The 18,705-nt window shown below is 41.6% G+C and overlaps 1 protein-coding gene across 2 annotated transcripts in view; it reads right to left on the bottom strand.

Moving 5' to 3' along the window:
* The window catches only part of PTN (pleiotrophin), a 97,768-nt gene extending 93,303 nt beyond the window's left edge, over positions 1-4,465 (bottom strand). The window contains exon 1 of one of the 2 annotated variants that reach the window (XM_032401496.1): positions 4,139-4,465. The gene's annotated coding sequence lies outside the window, so the exon portion shown is untranslated. The remainder of the gene's footprint in view (positions 1-4,138) is intronic. The other variant, XM_032401495.1, reaches the window with a different exon arrangement.
* Positions 4,466-18,705: the final 14,240 nt, after the last annotated feature.

Genomic DNA, 18,705 nt, shown 5'->3' with positions numbered 1-18,705 from the left:
TTGCTGAGGGAGGACCTGGGGGGATGGAGGTGAGTAATCCTGGCTCCACTGAAGTTGAGAAACTAGAGGAAAATGAAGCCAACACCTCTCATAGTGGCGAAAGCATAAACTGATCCTAGCCAGGGTCTTAATCAAAAGGGAAACAATCCAGGGTAGTCCACAGAGAGCACATTGGACCAAAAACCAGATTTCAGTGAACCAGGTCAGAAAAATGTGAAAATTTCAGCTAGAAAAGCCCAGCCTTCCATGAATCCCAAGATATGGGCAACCCTTCCCGATACATAGGTACATGAAGGTGTATACACCACCACAGATATGGCAAAGGAATTGGGCAAGACACCCTGGGACTTGTTAAATGGGAAATGATGGCACTGGATGAATAGAAGGGAGTAATGAGAGCCAGACGAGGCGGATAGGGAAGTGTTAAAGTTGGAAGAAGTGGAAACAAAAGGTTAGGAATACAGCATGCTATTTGCCTTTTAAGTGACATTTTGGTTTGTACTAAGCACATTTCTTAGAATTAAGAGTCAGTTACGACGACTCACTTCTTTCAAGATTCATATACAAAATTTGACTTTTTTTTTTTTACTAAGTATGATGTTTAGGAATCTAAGAATTCTGCTTTTAGGAAATACATCATGATGATTTTTTTTTTTTGATATGTCACTTCACCTAAATCCACTGTGAAGAAATGGTTAAAAAAACAAATCCCAGAAGAAATTAAATTTTATTTCTCAAACTATCTCAAGCATCAACTATTCACTGTATTCTTTGCCTATGCTGAAGAAATAGGGATTCGTGGCAAATGTGATCTACATAATCGAATCCACAATGTTACCATAAATATAACACCCTCTGATGATGTCACATTATAGTTACTCTTTTAAACCGCAGACATTTTAACTTTTTTTTTTTTTTACCAAATATTAAAGCAGGGCAGAACGAAAGGCTTGTTATATTTGACAACCTAGAAAGATCGTCTGACACTGAGAACTCTGCCACATATGAGACTGGCATGAAGTGGGTGGAAAAATGGCTCGATGGATGGAAACTTGAATTGGCCATAAACATCAGGAATGAAGAACAACTTTCCAGAGTCAGGCTGTGGCCCAAATCCCACTCAGGCCAGTTGGCTCTGGATCGAAAAAAGCCGGCCCAGCTCATAAAGAGAAGATCCGTATCTGAATATTACTTTACCACAGAGCAAAGGCATGGCCTTGTGCCAAGAGGAGACAGAAGTGCTTCTGATTATTCATTAGAACGGCAGCCTTAACCTTTTAAAGGAGCCCCATTCAGCATCCCAGCAATGGAAGGGCACAGTTGGAGAGCCTGGACTCCCCCCAGGGCTCCAGAGTAAGCCACACCTTAAACTAGACTCCAAGGCACTCAGGTGTAGACCATGCTTGCTCTCTGATCCCCCTGGGTGCTCTCAATGTGGACATTACCTTCAGGAGAGAAGTCAAGGACCACTCCCCAAAGCCCTACACCACCATATTAAAAGCAGGAGTGGAAAACTTTTATATTTTGAATTTTGACTTCTGGCCTTCGATCTGCCGTTAGCTAACCACACAGACCATTTAACTCAATCTCCTGAGAAAATTTGAAGAGTAATAAAAAAAAAAACCAAACCCCCAAAAAACACCACATGTGAGAAAGGATCAGAATCCACATGAGAGGTCATTTAAATGAGAAAGCGAGAGTATCTTCAAAGGGGGGGAAAAAAGCATCTAAACCTAAAATATTTCATTTCTAAGATTGATTTTATTGATAAAAGCGATTAAACTATTTGGGGACCTTATTTCTCTCAGGTTATTTCCAAAGATCAAGTTTCGTGAAAAATTCAAACAAGGCAACTGGCTTTACTAGAGAAAAAAAATGCCCATTTAAAAAAAAAAAAGTGTGTCCTGCTACATATTGCTGTATGTAAAGACCAAATGAGGTGCACTGAAGCTCTCAATAAATTTGCAAATTTATTACTCCAAATATCATGCAAAGAGGTCTAGGAAACCAGAGAACTATGTATTATTATATAATATATATTATATTCTATGTACTGTTAAATTATCCTCATTCTCTGTAATACCTCATTTAAACATCAGGTAATACAAGTTATATATTAACAGGATGTTAATTGGGCATTAACACTGCTCCCTCTTCGAAAATACAATGTGGGGAGCCTGGCGGCGCAGTCCGCTAAGCAACCCCACCTGGTTTCAGCTCAGGTCCTGATCTCAGGATCGTGGGAATGAGCCCTGCGTGGGACTCTGTGCTCAGTGCGAAGTCGGCTTAAGACTCTCTCCCTCTGCCCTTTGCACGCGCTCTTTCCCTTTCTCAAATCAATCAATCTTTAAAACAAAGAAAATACAATGCAGTTGTATCCCCACGTGACCAGCTGAAAGCGAGCACCTACTGTGGTCCTGTATGGCTTCAGGTGGGCACTCCTCACAGATCTCACTCATGAGAAAAAAACTGTCCTAAAGGGGGCCTGGGAACAGTAGGGGTGGGGGGGTGGCGGGGGGAGATTACCTTGTGAAGATGTAAAGCACAGTTAGAGAACTCACAGCACAAAAGTTTCTTAAAGCACAGAATAATGGAAGTAGGGTATTGTTGTTTAAATAAGAAAAAAATCTGCTCTAGTTTCAATGAGAAAGTACAAGTATCGCCACTCTAAAGGAACCCATAGCCCAAAAGGGGAAAAGAGCTAATACCCGCTCTAATTTCCTTTGAATTTAACTGGACTGTGAGTGTTTTTTAATGATTTGGTCTTTAAAGTGCATAATTTACTTAAAAAGGCACATAATGAAGATGGAAAATGCATGCTTTATTTTGTGCTGGGAGACACTTCTTTTGTTTCGCTATCAATACCTTGAAATATCTCCACATATCAATTAGTCCCCAGTAATCAAGGGGCTAAATGGGCTCTACTGTTTCATCAGCTTCACATTTGCCTGGAATCATGAAACTGCTTCCTTATGTTACTAGTCCAAAAGCTCTTCTTGGTAGCTCCTCAACCTCCTCCCAGGCCCTTGCTCCCACACTCACAGGCACACACCACCTTTCTCAAGCTGCTAAAACAACATGCCCACCCAGACGAAAGATGCTCAGACAGAGGGAAACTTTGATGTCACGCCCATTGTTCATTCTCCCTCATCTGCCTCCTCTCCGCCCCCCATGCCACTCCTATTTTTTTCAATGTATCCCCAAACTTACAAAGCAGCTGTTAACATAGATAAAAAAGGTTAACAGCAAAGTGTGTATAAACTAGAGGTGTGTGTTCTGTGTGTTTTTGTTAAGGAGAAAGAGGTGTGTGTGTGTGTGTGTGTGTGTGTGTGTGTGTGTGTTCAAGAGAGGAAGTTTGAGGTTTTGCATGGGAAGGAGGAAAGGAGGTGAGTACGTTCCTCGCTTTAAAAACGTTAATTTCTTAGAAACTAAGTATCCGGCAAATTAGTAATAAACATACCCCACCCTTATGTACGTGAGCTGCAAAGTTCAAGTGCCTGCGCCCAGGGCGGTGATTAAAGGTAGCATTCAAATGAGGAGACGGGTTTAAGGTGTGTCTTTTAAACTTTGGATGTGACCCTTTCTAGAGCCCCTCCCGGGCTGGCGGGCAAGACCAGGAGTGTCGCGGCTCGGTGCGGGATTCCCGCTGTCCCCCGGCCCTGGGAGGAGCGGCCCCCCGCAGAGAACCCCCAGGAGCCAGCGCGAGGCCGCCGCTGGCAAGCCCAGGTGCAGGCGGAGACGCGGGGCAAGGCCGGGACCCCGAGCCCCGCCGGCTCAGGCGCCGCAGACACACCTCCCAAGGCAGGTTTTACAAAGCGCCAAGCCCCGGCGTGGTGTCCCGCTGCAAGCAGGCGCGCGGTGCACAGGCGTGCAAGGCATGACCCAAGCTGCTTTCCTCCCCCTCACCTACCCGCACCCCGACTCCCAGACCCGACCCCCCTGCCCCCCCTCCCCGGCCAGCTATGCCTCAGTTGGCCTCCGGAGCAAATCCGTTTTGGAGGCAGCCCCCTCGCAGGGACTACCAGGCAGCCTCTCCGCCACTCGTCCCGCCATCAGCGGCTGGCACCCGGACAAGTGGGCGAGGGTAAAGGAAAGTCGCCCGGGGCCGCCGCCGAGAACCGCGCTGCTTCCCACTTACTTGGGAGTTGCAAACGCCGCACGCGCTCGGGCTGCCTTTGTTGAACGCGGCGAGGCTCTGCGCTCGGTCGGGTGCCGGGTGGCCGCTGGCTGCGCCCTCGCTCCCGGACGGTGACGGCCCGGGCTCCCGCTCCCCTGTGCCCGCTTCGGCTCGGCCTCCGCGCGGCGGCTCCCTCGGCGGGATTTGGGACGGGCAGGCGGGGAACCCGATCCAGCCTCGGCCTCCGCTGCGCCCTGCCGGGGAGGGAACGGAAGGGAAATGGAGAAGGGGAGGGATGAGCGGAGCGGGCAGGGCGAGGACGCAGGCTGGGCGAGGGAGGGAGCGCGCCTTTCCCTCGCGAGCTGATTGGGAAGCTCATTAAAGGCAGGAGTCTCCAGGGCCGCTCTCTCCCCGCAGGAGCGAGCACGCGGGTTTGAACCAAGAGGCCCGGGGATGAAACATTGTTTTGTTGGGAGCAGAGCCCCGCACAACCTTTCTTGTCCAAACTTTCGGCCCGACCTGTGCTTTAGGTGGGTGCGCACCCCGGCTTCACAAGGGGGATCGCTTAAATGGACAGCTGATAGCATTTTAGGATACAATTTGGGCCCCAGACTTTTTTTTTTTTTTTTTTTCAAATGATATTCGGGATCAAAGAGCCCAGTCTTCAAAAGCAGCCTCATTCCTCCCCACGCGCACACACCCTCCCCTGCACGCAGCTCCAGTTCCTCCAGCTGTCAGTCCTGTCCCACCTGCGCGTCACAAATGTGTGAAGTCCTTTCTTGCGCTTGTCACCAAGAGTGACAGATGTCTGGAGGTTCCCAATTAAATGCCACTTTCCTTTAGGGGGCTCTTTCCTTTCTTGGCTTCCTTGGTGCCTGGAGTGACCTACTTAGTGACATGCCTTTGACACCCAAGGGTTTAGATAAGGCTTAATCAATGTAGCTCAAACTCTGGTCTTAGTGAAACTCGGAGGCTGGGCTGCTTGGCTTTCTGGATTTCCATTATGTTGACTTGAGAAACAATGCTAAGGTAATACAGCTAGGGTTGTTTGGATAACCTATAGATGTTTCTGATACAGATGAGATAAAAGTATCGCATAAAATAATTGGGAAGTATAAAACAAATTTCCCCAAACACTTCAAAAAGTGAGTTTTGAGATTTTCTGCTACTCATCAGTTCTTGCCTGCTGCGTCTTCCTTTTACTTCCTTCCAATTTGTCATTCGATGGCATCCTCCCGCAAATGGTTGCAAAATAAACTTCCATTTTCCACAGTTCTGAGGTTACATCCTTTCAATTCAGTTTGGTAAATATCTATTAAGTGCCTTAAATAACTCTGAAAATTTACATTTGCTGAGAACCATACTCAACCCCCCAAATTAGAAGCACTGTTTTGTGGCAAGTAGTTCTCAGAGATTTGGGGCTCTTACGTTGACTGCTACCTGGACAAATGTCCCAGGAAGGTGCCCACTAGGGTCCAAGAGGTGTCTCTACAAGTAGACCTTTTAATCAGTCAACCAACCATTTTTTTTTCAAAAGGGGAGGCATCAGAAATTCACTTACAAACCTCCCATCTATCCCTATACCCAAACTCTTCATACACACACCACATATCATCCTAAAGCAGAAATAAATGAATAAGGAGCTGTGTCCCCTCTACTCACAGACTTCATGTGACTTCTTTCCCCCTTGTGATTCCATTTTCCCAGTGATGAAGCAATATTTGTTTTAGTGTGATTTCATCTGTATAAATTAGGGAGGAATGCACATTGTTCTTCATTATTTTTATTTTGCCAAAGCTCTTTTCTGAAAGAGACTCCTCAACATTCACTATCACTCCTGAAGGGTAGAGTTTCTAGGCCTTTAAACAAGGGGTTATCCATTTTCTATTTCTTCCTAAACTTTATCTGAACATTTACAAATGTAAATGTTGCTACCGGTCATTATGTGCTTAGACTACAGGGTTGAAAAAGTAAGCATGATATCCCCATGACGTCCACTCCATTACATGTCTTATATCAAAAATATAACCCCTGGGCGCCTGGGTGGCTCAGTTGGTTAAGCGACTGCCTTCGGCTCAGGTCATGATCCTGGAGTCCCTGGATCGAGTCCTGCATCGGGCTCCCTGCTCAGCAGGGAGCCTGCTTCTCCCTCTGACCCTCCCCCCTCTCATGTGCTCTCTCTCTCTCATTCTGTCTCAAATAAATAAATAAAATCTTTAAAAAAATAAAAAATAAAAAAATATATATAACCCCTTATTCAAATAGGAATATATGAAAATTACTGGTATCAGTGGTTCTCAACCAGGAGAGTGTTGCCCTCCAGGTGACATTCAACAATGTCTGGAGACATTTTTGGTTGTGACAGCTCAGGGGAGGGGCTTGCCACCCGCACACCTAGCGTAAGGAGAGACCAGGGATGCTGCTGATCACCCTACGATACACAGAACAGCCCCCACAACAAAGAGTTATTTGTCCCAAAATGTTAATAGTGCTGAAATTAAGAAACCCTGACTAAATTATTAACTATCGTTCTTTTAAAATATAATGGAAGATTAGAGTCTTTTTTAAGGAATAGCAATCTCTGAGGTTGAGATTAGACATAATTTACTTCAACTCAGCATTTACACGAAAGTTCAAGTGGAAGATATGTTCAACCGCACTCCAAAGTGTTCACTCCAAATCCAACCTTCATCCTGCTGCCTCATCATGGGCCTGCTGATTCAAGATTTCAACTCATTCTGTTCATTTAGCCAATATCCTTTGAAGACTCAAGTTTTTGAGTGAATAGAGCCATGAGCAAAAACAGATGAAAATCCCTACTGTGCTAGAGCTTAAATTTTTGTTTACATAAATAGACAAGTTTAATTAGCTAATTAATTAAATTTTTAAAAGATGTGAGGAGTGCCATGGGGGGAGAGGGAAGGCAATGAAGGAAGATAAAATTGCCAATTTGGGAGAAGAAAAGCTCCCTGGGGTGAAATTTGAGTGAAAACTTAAAAGAATTGAGGGAGGGAGTTGGCCAAGTAAATATTTGGGAGGAGACTCACCAGGCAAAGGGGTCTGTGCAAAGGCCCTGAGGCCTGAACTTGCCCCACGTGTTAGAGGACCAGGAAGGAGGCCACTGTGGCAGGAGCTCAGTGAGTGGAGATAAGCGTCCAGGCCAGATCATGCATAGCCTTTGTCTAATGTAAGGAATTCCACTTTTGCTCTGAAGAGGTGGGAAGCCTTTGAGAGTGACAATATCTGACTGATTTACTATGGTCCCTCTGTGTTGAATAGACCACAGGTGGGCAAGGACAGAAACAGAGGTCCCAGATAGGAGGCTACTATAGTAATCCACTGTCTGAACTTCTTCTCCCTGTTTCTTGGTGAAAACTAACTAACTGCAAACACCCTTTCGCACTTTTCTCTGCCCCCCAGACATGCCGCAGTGGTTGCTTCAGCTTACTAATGCTTGCCCTCCCTGCCAGGGACCAGCCTCTCTAGGTGTAATTAATGAGCCCCTTCATGAGACTACAGGTGAAAATATAACCCATGCAAGACAATCTGAAACCACAGAAATTATGACATGTCCTAGGGGTGTTCTGAAAATGAGGCCACTGATTTTGCAGTGACAAATACAAGAAGTGTGAGCAGCACGGAGTGAAAAAATGTGAAGGAACCGGATGAAAAGTTTGTCGTGTGTCTCTCGGATTGCCTACTTGTCAGGATGTTTAGATTCTTGGTTATCATTCTGAGCGCCGCAATATCCCTAGAATGCAAAAGGACAAGCCATCAGGCTCACAGAGTTTGATAGAAGTCCCATTAATATACTTCTCTTCCTCTCTCTGAAATATTCCAAAGGTCATAAAATAAAACTTTATTATTTTGATCACTGTAACTAGATTACGAAACGTACTTCTCTATTAGACAATCTTTGTAATCCTTGTGCTCTTTTTTTTTAATTAAAAAAACACAAAACTCAACTAAAATGGCTTAAATATTTTGGGACTTTATCTCAAACAAGACAGGTTGGTAAAGTCAGTATTTCAAAGTCTTCAAGGACCCAGGTGTTTCCACCTTTTGACTGCATCTTCAGTTTGTCAACCAAGACTTTTCAGGATGGTTTTGAGGAGCATCAGGCATATTTGGCTTAAAGTAAATAAGGCCCAGGTGGGTGGGGGGATGGGGCCATGGGGTGATGGGCATTAAGGAGCGCACTGGATGTAATGAGCACTGGGTGTTATATGTAACTGATGAATCACTAAATTCTACCCCTGAAACTAATACACTATATGTTAACTAAATTGAATTTAAATAAAAAATTTAAAAAAGAAAAATAAATTAGGCCCCAACCCCAGTGGAGAATAGATCCAGCCTTCCCAGTCATGTGGCCACACAGACCATGCCAGCAAAAGGAGGAGGTAGACTAGATTTGGGAAGCAACCAACAATGCCTATAAATTTTATAAATTTACACTTTTATCAGTCAAGCTGCTATGAGTCTCAGTAGCTTGACTTAAGCCCCTCAATCTTGTCTCTCTCATCAAGAGCTGTTAAAATAACGTTCTCAACTGGCAAAGCTGAGGAGCAGGCCTTGAGCCTCCTCCACACTTACCCAGCAAATCAGGCCTGAAATACCCAAAAGAGTTTGAGCACAAGAGTTACAAGAAAACTAAATCTGCAGACCAATATCCCTCAGGAGAATAAATGCAAAAGCCCTTAACACATATCATCAGATCAATGCCAGTAATGTGTAAAAGAATATGGCTGTATATCACATTGGGTGTTTATCCCTGGAAAGCAAGTTTGGTTTTCCATGTGAAAATCATATAGCATAATTCACTATATTAGCAGACTAATTAGAGGAACAAAAAGAATACGTTTGCATATAGAGGAAAAGGCATTTGAAAACATTCAACACCCATTCATGGTAAAAATTCTCAGCAACTTAAGAATATAACTGAACATCCTTGTTCTGATCAGACCTTATTCTGCAGAAAGCGCCCAGCTACCGTGAATGCTTACTAGTGAAAGTGAATGCTTTCCATCAAAGATTAGGAATGGGGCAAAAATCACCATTGCTATAACTTTTATTGGATATTGTACTGGAGATCTTAGCCAGTAAAATAAGGCCAGAAAAAAGAAATAAAAATAATGGAAAGAGGTACAATTTTTATTCCCGCGTGGCATGAGTGTATATACGTAGAAAATTGTAATTTATGGAGAAGCTTCTAGAACTAAGTGCCCTTAGCTAGATACAAGTTCAAATTATAAAACTCAATTTTATGTCCATATTCTAGCAATTAATCATTGGAAAAATAAATATTAAAAAATGTATCTTGAAAGCATGAATAAGTAGTGAGATAAGTTTAAGAAAACATGTCCAAGACTTAGACACTGAAAAGCACCAGACATATCTGATGGAAGCTGTGGAAATAAGTGGGAGAGATTCATTATGTTCATCAGTCTGAAATTTTAACACTGCTAAGATGTAAATTCAATCCATATCTATCTACAGATTCGGTGTAATCCAAGCCACATGCCAATAGATTTTCTAATAGAAATTTACACACTGGTGCCAAAATTTCTATGGCAGTGCAAAGGATCTCAAGTAGGCAAAACATTCTTAAAATAAAGAACACAGTTGGAGGATTCATACGGCTTGATATCAAGTCCCAGAAAGCAAAAATAATCAAGATTATTGTGCAATATTGGCATCAAGATAGACTTTTAGATCAATGGAGAACAAAACCATCAATTTACAAATAAACTCAAACATATTTCACGAGGAAAGGATTGTCATTCCAAATGGTCCCCAGAGAACTGAATAATCATGGGAAAAACGTAAATTTTGACACTGTAGCGAAAAATAAACTCAAAATGGATTGTGGCCCTAATTGCAAAAGCAAATGCTATAAAATTTCTCGGGAAAATAATAGGAGAAAATCTTTGTTACCTTGGAGTAGGCAAAGGTTTCTTAGATAAAATATGAAAAACACGTAAATTGTTATTAAAACATTGATAAATTGAATTTTATAAAAATAACATCTTGTTCTTTGAATGCTACCACTAAAAACAATAATAAGGCAATCCTGAGAATGCAAATAAATATTCTCAACTATATGTCTGACAAAGATTATGATCTAGGAAATTAAAGATTTCATGTAACTGAATAATCAGAAGTCAATCAACCCAATTTAAAAAATGGTCTCCACAGACACTTCACAGAAGAAAATCCACAAATCCCAATAAGAAAAAATGCTTCGCATCATTTTCCTTATCAAGGAAATGCAAACTAAAACCCCAAGGAGATACCACCACATACCTACTGAAAGAGCTAAAATTAAAAAGACCGACAATCCCAAGTGTTGGTGGGAATATAAAATGGTACAACCACTATGAAAAACAGTTTGGCAGCTTCTCATAATTAAACAGACATCTACCATCTGATGGAGACTTTTCCCTGTTGGCTATTTACTCCAGTTAAATACATATATGTGTCCCACACAAAAGTGTACACATAAATGTCCATCACAACCTTATTTATAATTGACCCAAATTAGAAATCCGTCAGTTGATGAATTTGTTAATAAAATCTGGTTGATCCATTCAATGAATATTATTCAGAAATAAAAGAATAAATGTTGATACATACAACATGGATTAACTGCAAAAACATTACACTGAGCAAAACAAGCCAGACACTTCTGAGCACATACTGTATGGTTCCATTATATGAAATTCTAGAAAAAGCCCACCTAATCTACATTGACAAAAAACAGATCAGTGGTTGTACCTGTGACTTCGAGTTGAGGTTGGGGAGAGGTTGGTAGAACCACCAAATATTCTATTGATGTGGTGTTTACATAGAAATATACATTTGTCAAAAATCATCAAGCTGTATGTTTTATGTGGGTACATTTTATTGTATATAACTAAAATTATTAAATGTACCTCAATAAAGTTGGCTTACAGAGTAAAATAAAGAGATAGTGTGGTATAGTGTTTAACAGCATTGGCTGTAGTCAGATTACCTGGTTTCAAAGCCTGGGTCTCTCACTTACTGGTGGTGTGGCCTTTGTTAGTTACTTTACCCCTCTGTGCCTTGGTTTACCATTTGTGTAGTGAGGGTAATGACAGTGCCTGCCTTCTAAGTTTGCTGCAAAAATTATGTTTTTAACATGTTTAGAACATTACTTGCTAATTAATAAACACTCTATCATCATTTGTTACATTAACAAAGAATCTTTAAAATTGCCACACTAAATTCTGGGCCAGACCCTGCATTATATTGGGAATAGATCCACGTCAAAACAAACCGTATCTTAAGACTTTCAAAAGCCAAGTCCCTTATTTTAAGACATCCATTTTTCTTTGCTTATTTTCCAAAGTAGATTGCCAACTGCTGTTATTAATAGATATTCAGTTGATAGTTAACCCAAAAGGATGTCTGTGGTGCGTTGAGGCCTGACCAGGCAACCCTCTGAGATTCTGCCTCAGGACCCGCTCACGCAGGGCAGCTAGGGACACACGAACACAGTACCACGTGTGAAGACGTGTCCCCTGTCCTCAAAGAACTTACACATACAGCATCACTGATAAAAGTATAGGAGTTTATAGTAATAGGTGGTTTTTCTCAGTTTAGAGGAAAAAGGATCCACATCAAAGGTTAGGAAAAGAAAAAAAAAAAAAAAAACAGAAATGGAAGGAGGTATATTTGGGTTTTGAAGAATGGGTTTAAAGAAGTGTGGCTGGTGGAGTCAGAGACAGCAATTATTTCAGCGGGTGAAGCCCACGACGTCCAACAAGAATAATGGGTATGATTCGTAGACCCCTTTGGCTGAAGCAAGGGGCTAGGTCTGGGAGCAAACCTGAGCTGAAGTGAGGTTCACGTGTGGCAGATCTGGAATTTGCCTTTGTGGTGGACAGGACAGAGACATGGGGGCTTCTAAAACAGATGGACATGGTTTGGGTAATATTTACGAAGAGTGATGTCGTAAAGCATGGAGGCAGCCTCAATGAAAGAAAATCTACGAAGAACTTGTCATCTCATCAATCTCTCATTCCAGAGCCTAAGCTCTGATAGCGTCCGGTAAAATTTATTTGAAGGGCATCCTCTGAAATTTGGCCTTTAATAATGCACTTAATTTCTTATTGTCTCCAATGAATTATGTCTACTGTAGCCGGGTAGCTGTCCCCAGTGCTCTCTGTGTACATTGTGCGGCATGACGCCTCACGGGCTCTTGCTCTGTTCTGTAAGATCAGGTCTTCCCTGCTCTGCATTCACTAACACCCTACCCTTCCGTCAAGTGCCTCCTGTAGCATGAAGCCTTCCAGAATGACACAGCCACACGGAGCTGCCCCATCACCATCACCACCTCTCTCAGAGTTCATAGTTCATTTATCAACAACAGCAAAACCCCGCGAGTTGTCCTTTGTAAGGAATGCAGATACAAGAATATGGGGTTAAAGTGAAGAGTGAGATGCCCTCCAGCTGCTGCTGGTTAGTTTCAGACTTCGGATAAATCACGGATGGCTCTCGATCTTGATTGTCTTATCTCTAAAATATAGTAGGACCAGGAATCTTCAAGCTTCCTGCCATTCTGGGTGTGCGATTAGACATTTTATTACAATTTTTGGAGTTTGGAAGCCCTAACGTGTATTCACAGGAACAAAATTCATCTTTCTTTTAATTTCCCCTCTTAAACAGTGCCATCCCCAAGTGATACGCAACTTCACCCCCTTTGAATAATGTAAGTTTCACGAAGTCTTCCACATATATTTTCTCACTGAGTACACATCAGGAACCCTATAAGGATGGATATCATTATTACTACTTTATAGCTGGGGAAACAGAAGTTTAATCCAATAACAAGGAGAGAGGAGGGTGACAGCTTTTCACAAAGACATTTATATGTCTTCTCTCCCCACCCTTCACTGACTCCCTCTGCCACTCAACTGGTTCGAGAAAATATACATATTTCATATCTGAGATTAATTTCTCACTAATGACAGTTCTGTAAGATAACGAAAAGCTTATGCACATGCACCCCATTTAGACCTTCCTTAAGACTTTAACACTTCCTTTCTTGTATTGAAAGGGTTTTTTTTTTTTTTTTAGGGGAATCAGGCAAAGAGATGTGAGCCTGAGTCATTTTGTTATGATATGTTGGGGCTCTGTGGTTTATTTTAAGATCAGTTGCTATTTAGCAATTCATAGTCCTAGTTTTATTTTGGAAATGACTTTCAGTTTCTATTGCATATGAATATTTAAGACAAGATGAATATTATTTGAGACCAAAGTTTACTCTGTGGAACTCAGCAGAACATTTTCTGAGATTCAAGTAGAATGTGGCTCTGGGACCTATTAGTACAGATGGATTCTGCCAAGCATCCACCACCTACCCTTGGACAAGTACACGATTATGCACACACATGCAAAGAAGGAATGGAAAGGAAAGCGATACACGCAGGTACACACGAACACACGTGTCTAGAATGGAAGGAAATGTGCCCGCAAGTTCTGTTTACGAAAATTGCTGCTCCTTGAGATGAAATTTCAGAAGTCATTAGTTCATTCGAGAGGGGGAAAGCAAAAGAAGCCTAAAGATACTGAATACCTTGTTTGGCCAAGGTTAACCCACAGTATCTTATGTCTATAAAGCAATTTTCCTTTCAAGGACACACCAGACTATCCATTTCCTGCTAAATGTGCATAACGAAATAGATACAGATGTTGGACTGCTGAGTTGGAAATGGAAATTTTCTTCTTACTCTGAGGGGTACCAGAGCCCCGAGTCCGCAGTCATTTCTGCTTCTGCCCTCCCCTGCCCTGGACCCCCACACGGGCTTGGGTTGTGCATGAAAAGGGAGATTCTGTGACTAATATCAATGAGACAAAGAAATGAAAGCTCTCTAATCCCTGGGCCGGGTGCCAGTCGTCCCCGCTATACGGGGCCATTGGCCAGAAATCCCACTGTATGCTGGGCCCAAAGCCAACCAGGATTGGATACAATGAATTTCACAGCCACCTTTTCAGAGCTGACAGCAAATGTCGGGGCACCAACAGCCTTTGATAAGAGCTCCAACTTTCTCTCTAACATTTCTACCCAATAATAATAAAGCTTTTTTTATTTATAAAGTGGTACTCTCTTGAAGATTATTTTGTGCTTTTAGAGACACCAACTCATTCATCTTAATGCTTATAGTGAGAAGGGGTGGGGCTGGTGGCCAAGGCTGGGAAATCAATATTCTCTTCCTGTTTTGAGAGAGAGCAAGAGAGAGAGAGAGAGAGAGAGATTACTTTATGCAACAGTTGATGCTATTATTGAAATTTCTAGACAAAGTCTCACATGAATATTCTTCCTTAAATTAAATGTGTTGCTGTGTGATTCTTAATGAGTTGTTTACTTAGAATACCTTCTCTCCTCTTAAGACTGGGGGCTTTTGAAAGGCCAAACACATACACAAACCAGTTAATGCTGGCGCCCTTCATGGAACTTTCTGGCTGTTTCAGATTTAAATATTGATTTCTTTCTCTCACTCTCCCTGTCTCTTCACAATGGCAGCAGCTGTCAGGAAGCTGGGAACTTCGTGCCAAGAAAGTACCCAGGAGAATATGAACGCCATTAAAATATTTTTTACCTTTTACCGTATTGTTGTTTTCCAAAGCTCTTGAGTAGCTCGCCGGATATCGGGTAACCAAGAAGGGCTGTGCTTCCACTGGGGAAACATTGGATCTGATTTCCATTAGGGATTCTGAATTATTTAGTGGGACTCGAGTGCCCCAATCAGCTGCTTTCTGAGTCGTTGCCTCACGGCATTCATTCACATCCAGTGTGTGTTGAGGTCTTCTCTTGAAACCAGAGCATTCACAACAGGTCACTGCTTCATTTTCATTTTCTATAGTGTAGAAAAAAACTCTTACTTTCTAAGAATTAGGTTGAATATAATACATATCTTGTGTGCAAAGGGAGGCGTAGATTATTGAAAATTTGAATAATTGCGACTACCTCACTTAATCACCACCTCCTTCTCATTTCCAAATCCTGTCATAATGTATTCTGGCTTGTAATTTCCAGATTTTGCATTCTTTCAAACTGTAAACGAATAGTAATTGCTGTAAGAAGTTAAATTCTTAGCCCTCGCGTTACCTTGCTGACTCATCCTGTTGTGTTTAATGGGTTGACATTTTTGATTGACACCAGTAGAAATTCCGGTGGAAATCCAGACAAGAAAACAAAAGGTTGGGTTGAAGGGAGAAGCCAATGTATAGATACTTATATAGATAGATATCCCTTTCTATTTCTTGTTTGTTAGAGAGAAATCAAAACTGAGACACAGCAACTGACTATTATATATAGATTTGCCATTTTTTAAATACAGAGCATGCTTAGAAAGAGACTGTAGCAAACACGTCTGATGAGATGAGCTTGGGTCAGGTCTATGGATAACCTTGCCAACATTCATATGGAAGTTAGAGTTTATTGTATTGTTTTAGGCATTCCTTGGTATGTTGTGAGCTAAGAAGCACCATATATTGGATTTCCATTTTAAAGGTCTGGTTCTGGCTGCCTGGACGAGGGGGAGGGGGAGTGAAGATGCAGTGGGGATATGGGTTAAGATAATGCAACTGGGAAATCATGGTGGTTGAATAAGTAAGCCAGCAATGATGATGGAGGGACAGCAGATTAGAAAGAAAATAATGGACAAGAATCAGTAGATGACTGGCTCTGGATGGCAAAAGGAAAAAAAGATCAGAAATAACCCCTAGGATTCGAGCTCTGTGGATGGTTATGCCAAACTTTGAGACAGGGAACAGGACTGGGCAGCTAGAAATAAGTCCACTCTCAGAAATGCTCTGTTTGGAGGTTTATGTGAGATTCAAGTGGAGAGTGCATTACTTAAGCAAGATTTAAAAGAACTATATACCTATACCACGGCACAAATTGACAGTTTTAAATTCACTTTTTATGTGTTTTCAAAGCATGATCTAAGCCTCTGGGCCACTCACTTTGATTAGTCCATTTAGAATGCCTCTCTAAATCAGTTCATGTAAGAAGCTCTCAACCCTGTAATAAAAATCTTCCCAAACTAGAGTTTACCCATTAAAAGGGGGTGTTTAATTTTCAATGCTTCCATTTCTGAAGTGAAAAGGAGAAACTTTGCTAATGACTAATTCTTTCATTTTGCCCCTACTTGGAAGTAACCATATTTTGGAGGTTCCTTATATCGAAGTGATTAGAGAAATAGGAAGTTGTGTCTTTGTTTAAATAAAAACCTGGTTATCTACTACATAAGGGACAAATTTGGTAGCTTAACTAAGCCTTGTTTTCCACCCCAATTCCTCCTCCCTGAGTGCCCTGCTCTTATCCATTTAAACAATTATTCTCATGAATATTTAGTACATTTGTAACCAGATTTTTGCTATTGCCCAAGGCCTATAATTTCAATGTCTTAAATCCTACTTGCTTCTTACTTTGTTTTGTGTTGTATGTTTGTGAGTCTTCTTTCTCGTCATATCGTTGTTTTCTTTTGTTTTGGCTCTCTGTGTACACAAGTGAGAGGATCAGAGCCACCCTAATTTCTGCTCCATTCCCCTACCCCAGCTCAATGACATTTCTTGGGTATTGCTTTTATGTGTGTAGGGCTGGGTATCTCCAGTTCCTTTTACGTAGCCATCTTGCACCTTGTTCTCCAAACTTCCCTTATATGACACTAATTTTGGTCCCATCCTACTCAGATGAGTCAGGGAGAGGTTGGTAAGAAGAATGCAGTGGTTGACTTGTGCATAATATCTAAAGTCAGTCTCCTGACTACTCAGGAGAAACTTGGCACCAATGGGAATTTTATCAAAAAGGAAGAATGAGTATATTTAAGAAGTAAATACAGAACAAAGTTTTCCTGAAAAACTGGAAAAGTACAAGTTGATACCAAGGAGATGACTATAAAGTTGAACATTTATTTTGCAAATTCAGGAGTATGTAATAACAGGCCATAATCTTCTTCATCTTCCAAGCGTTGAGGTAAGCAATTTACAAAGATCACATGTAATTCTCACAACAACCCCATGAGGTAAATGACTCATTATCCTTATTTTTCAGATAAAATCACACAGCTCGAGGTGGTCAAGTCGGCGTCTGAGCCAGGTCTGACCTAGAATGTACTTGGACCTTCTTTGGTCATCATCTTCCCAGACTTTTCATTATCTTTTTGCCACATTACATAACATTTTGATCTGTGGGAAATGAATCGTTATGGTTATTTACCTTTTGAAACTAAACTGTTAGAGAAAAATCATGATGGAATTCAGACGAGAAGATACATTTCTGTCCTAAAGTGTGGCCTCCATTTTTAGGAATAGTTAGGAATGCTTTCAGCTTCAGATAACAGAAAACCTGTCTAGCAATGTCTCACATAACAAGACTTCTGGAAATCTGTGGTCGTTGGCAATGGTTCAGTGTCTCCAAGATTTCAGAGCCCATTTGGTGTCTCTGCCACGCTCTTGTCCTGCATCTCGTGTCTCACAAGATGACTACGTCTCAGGAGTGGTGCTCAGCAGAGGGTCTCTCCTTGAGTATCTCCTTCATGTGGGGAAAAAAATAAATCCTTCCAAGGCCCCCAGAAGACCCTTCCTTGCATACTATTAGCCATGACAGGGTCAGATGTGACCTTTCTTGGAAGAAAGATTGAGTAAGTTGGAGATAATGATTTTTTTCAGCCTCCATAATGGGAGGCAGGCAGCAGAGATGGAGTTTGCAGAAGGCAGACATCTGCACCAACTCTTCCACGACACAGGCAGACTTTTTCCCCTCGGTATGATGAATAAACTGTAATCACGTGATCTCTTCCCCTGAAGACCAAACACTGTTACCTGCACTTAACCTGGGTTTTTGTTGAGTTGTTTTGGTTTGTTTTTCTAATGCTGGATTTCAGCTCCTTTATCTGTACTAAGTTTTAGCAACATTTTAATTTCCTGTTTTAATTACCACAGGCTTAATAAAAAGCTGTTGTGTGGGAAAATAGTTCTTTTCCTCTTCATCTCCATCAGGTTACTTACTTCTGCCTGTGCAAACAGTCTGTAAGCAGTTCTGTTCTTTTCCTTAGACTTTTCATTTTCTATTTCAGTCTCTTTAGAGTTCTTTGTTGATCTCACCATATAAACTCAGAACTCCTTAGCAGGATCTGCTGATAACTGGTTCATGTTTCAAGCACTTTTTCTGTCATAATGTTTAGAATAAGAAAACACTTAGAGCCTAAGATAGACTCCCAATAAGTGATACTAATGCCTCATTCAGCCAAATATTTTATCTCTAACAGTGGCACAAAAGATGTGTGTGTGGCCAAATGTTATTAAAGGAGGAAGTTATGCTAAAGAAGATTATTTTTCCCAACCAGCCAATCATATATCTCTTGCTGATGAATTTTCTAGACCCCAATTGTTCCAATTCATAGTTCTTTTCCACTTCCAGGGTAGGAAGACTTGAGGAAACAACATGCAATGCCATCCTGTGGGCTGTGTCCTTCTAGAAGCCATAACAGCAAGCCCACTAGTCCATCCATATGAACCACATTTCCAATATCAGATTTATCATTAATAAAAGCAAT

This window comes from Phoca vitulina, unplaced genomic scaffold (genome assembly GCF_004348235.1).
Source record: "Phoca vitulina isolate PV1807 unplaced genomic scaffold, GSC_HSeal_1.0 scaffold4, whole genome shotgun sequence".
NCBI classification, from domain to species: Eukaryota; Metazoa; Chordata; class Mammalia; order Carnivora; family Phocidae; genus Phoca; species Phoca vitulina.
Note: the sequence above shows the minus strand (reverse complement) of the source record. Positions and strands in the feature narration are given on the sequence as shown.